This window comes from Pinus tabuliformis, chromosome 3_1, assembly GCF_031772625.1.
Source record: "Pinus tabuliformis cultivar Carrire ecotype Pingquan chromosome 3_1, CPIR1, whole genome shotgun sequence".
NCBI classification, from domain to species: Eukaryota; Viridiplantae; Streptophyta; class Pinopsida; order Pinales; family Pinaceae; genus Pinus; species Pinus tabuliformis.
In genome coordinates, this window is record NC_142301.1 from 313,607,952 (window position 1) to 313,611,438 (window position 3,487).

Genomic DNA, 3,487 nt, shown 5'->3' on the forward strand with positions numbered 1-3,487 from the left:
GGAAGCTATGAGGATGAATACATAAAGTGGACCACGCTGCGGCAGGGAAGGGACCAAGACGTGCCGGAGTTCACCAATATTTTCCATACCCTTCGCACAAAGTTGGGTATCAAGGATTCGGAGCAACATTTGATACTCAAATACCGTGGCTGCCTGCACAAGTACATCCAGGAAGAAATACAATTCCTAAACATCCCCTCACTCGGTGTAGCATACCGATATGCCGTCAAGGTCGAGCAGAAGTTGAAACAAAAGAAGCGAGATTTTGGATCTGCGAATCCAAAGCAGGGGAAAGGTGCCCCGAAACCACAGAACAAAGGACAAAGCCAAGGCGGGACAGCCCAAGACAACCAGCCGAAGCTGCAAGCAAAGAACAATGCCGCGAAGCCGAGAAAGGACACTGGAAAATGGTGCGAGTTCCATAAGAGCTCCACTCACAACACAAGTGAGTGTCGGGCCAAGCAGTCACTAGTGGCTGAGCTAAAGGTTTCAGAATCAGATGCATGTTCCGACTCTGAGTCAGAACCCGATAAGGGGTATGAAAAAGGGAAACAGATCATTGATGCGGATCCCAGCGCCACTGTTGCTACCGCAAATATCCAGAAAAATGAACCCGAAGATCCAGAGGAGGAGGAGCGTCTCTTCCACTCTCAGATGTGGGTAAAGGGCTCCCCGATACAGTTCATTGTCGATAGCGGGAGTCAAAAGAACCTGATTTCGGTAGAGGTCGTGAAGCAGTTGGGCTTACCGACCACAGCACATCCACAACCATACACCATTGGGTGGCTGCACCAAGGACGAGATCTTCGCGTGAGCCAGCAGTGTCGCCTTCCATACAACATCAAGCCCTTCACGGATGAGGTATTGTGTGACATTGCTCCCCTTGAAGTTTGTGATGTATTACTAGGACAACCATACTTGTGGAAGCGACATGCTGTGTATGAATCAAGACCCCGTGCTGTTATTATTACATTGGGAAATAAGTTGTTCAGGATACCAGAGGTAGCACCACCTGTCGCCATCTCTTTGATTACTGCAAAACAATGCAGTAAGATCATTTCCAAAACCAGGAAATTTGTTTTCCTGATGATACGCCCTCAAGGAAAGAAGAAGACAGTGGCCGCGGCCTCTAGACGGGGTCCCTCTGCACGACAACTACAGATGGACAAGATTGTGGAAGAGTATGAGGACATCTTCACCTCTCCGGCAGGAGTTCCTCTGCACTGTCAAGTCAAGCACTCCATCGATCTGACCCCAGGTGCGCCGCTGCCCAATGGACCAATTTATCGGCGCTCCGTTCTGGAGAACAATGAAATCAAGAGGCAGATTCAGGAGCTCCTGCAGAAAGGTCACATCCGTCTGAGCTCATCGCCCTGTGGGAGCCTGATCGTGTTGGTACAGAAGAAGGATGGGACGTGGAGATTCTGTATTGAATATCGGGTGCTGAACAAGATCACTGTCCGTAATAGGTACCCGATCCTGCGGATTGATGACCTCCTAGACCAACTAAAGGGGGCGAAATATTTTAGCAAGATCGATCTGAAGTCAGGATATCACCAGGTACCAATCGAACCCTCTGATGTGTGGAAGACTGCCTTCAAATCCAAGGAGGGCCTCTTCGAATGGTTGGTCATGCCTTTCGGATTGACGAATGCTCCTGCAACCTTTATGAGGCTAATGGATGACATCTTGCGGCCATTCACCAACTCCTTTGTAGTAGTATACTTGGATGACATTCTGATCTTCAGCCAGAGTTGGGAAGAGCACCTCCACCACATCCGACAGGTTCTACAAACACTGCGGCAACACAAGCTATGTGCCAATTTGGAGAAATGCACTTTTGGCATGACCCAGGTTCAGTATCTGGGATACATAATTGATGAACAGGGGGTGCATGTCGATCCAGCCAAGGTCCAAGTCATTCGGGATTGGCCCTCTCCAACCACTCTAACAGAGCTCCGCAGCTTTCTAGGTCTTGCCAACTTCTACCACAGGTTTGTGTTGGGGTTTTCTCATATTTCTTGACCCTTGAGTCAGGTCACCAAGGGAGGGGCGAAAGCAAGATTCTTTTGGTCTGAATCTCAACAGAAGGCATTCATGGAGTTGAAGGATCACCTTTGCACAGCACCAGTGCTCGCATTACCAGATTTACAACAACCATTTGAGGTCGAGACAGATGCCTTTGACTATGCTATTGGGGCAGTCCTTACTCAACATGGACATCCAGTGGCATATCACAGTGAAACACTTTCAGACACAGTCCGGAAGTACCCCACTTATGATAAAGAGATGTATTCCATTGTACAGGCCTGCCGACAATGGAAGCATTACATTTTGGGGAAGGAAACGGTCATCCACACAGACCACCGACCCCTGCAGTTCATACAGACCCAAGGGAAATTGCAGAATGATCACCATCAGAAGTGGTCTACATACCTGCAACAGTTCCACTTGAATATCAAGTATAAGAAGGGCAGCACCAATAATGTTGCAGATTGCCTCAGTCGACCGCCGATCATGGCGTTAACCACCGTGCTCAACTCTTGTGGGCACGAGACTTCTGATTGGCCACTTCTCTACAAGAGCGACCCAGAATTTGGCCACACATACCAGACACTCTTGGAGGGTCGGCGTGTTGCAGATTTTCACCTCCAGGACGCCCTATTATGCCACCTCGGTCACCTTTGTGTTCCTTCAAGCGAGCGTGCCAAGATGATTTGGGAAGCACACTACAGTCGGGCTGCTGGGCATTTCGGGGTCGAGAAAACAGTGGCAATACTACAAAATTATTTCTATTGGCCGAATCTTCGATAGGATGTTGGGAAGTACATCAGATCATGTACTGCCTGTGCCATTGCCAAACCGACCATTAAGAAGCACGACCTCTATACCCCGTTGCCTACCCCTAGTCGACCTTGGGAATGCATCTCCATGGATTACATGTCAAGCCTTCCTTCCACTAAGCATGGAAATGACTGTGTTTTTGTGGTCGTCGACACGTTCTCGAAGATGGCCATTATGGTGGCCTGCAAGAAGAATATCACAGCAGAAGTCGCTGCTAAACTCTTCTTTGAACGAGTGTGGGTGCACTTTGGGATCCCACAGTCTATCATCTCAGATCGGGACAGTCGGTTTCTCAGCACATTTTGGTCCAGTCTCTGGTCAATGCTGGACACCAAACTCACGAAGTCCACAGCCTTCCATCCTCAAATTGATGGCCAGACAGAGGTTGTCAATAGGATGATCGCGCACATTCTGCGCATGTATAACTCAAAGCATCCACGCACATGGGACGAGAGCCTCCCCTATGTTCAACACAGCTACAACCGAGCTCTTCACAGCTCCACTGGCCATAGCCCTTTTCAGGTGGGTTTGGGATTCCAGCCACTATGCCCCATTGATGTGGCCATGCCACTTGCAGCTACTCACATGAATTCAGCTCATGTCCAGTCCGAAACAGATAAGGCCACCAGCTTCATTGAGCGCA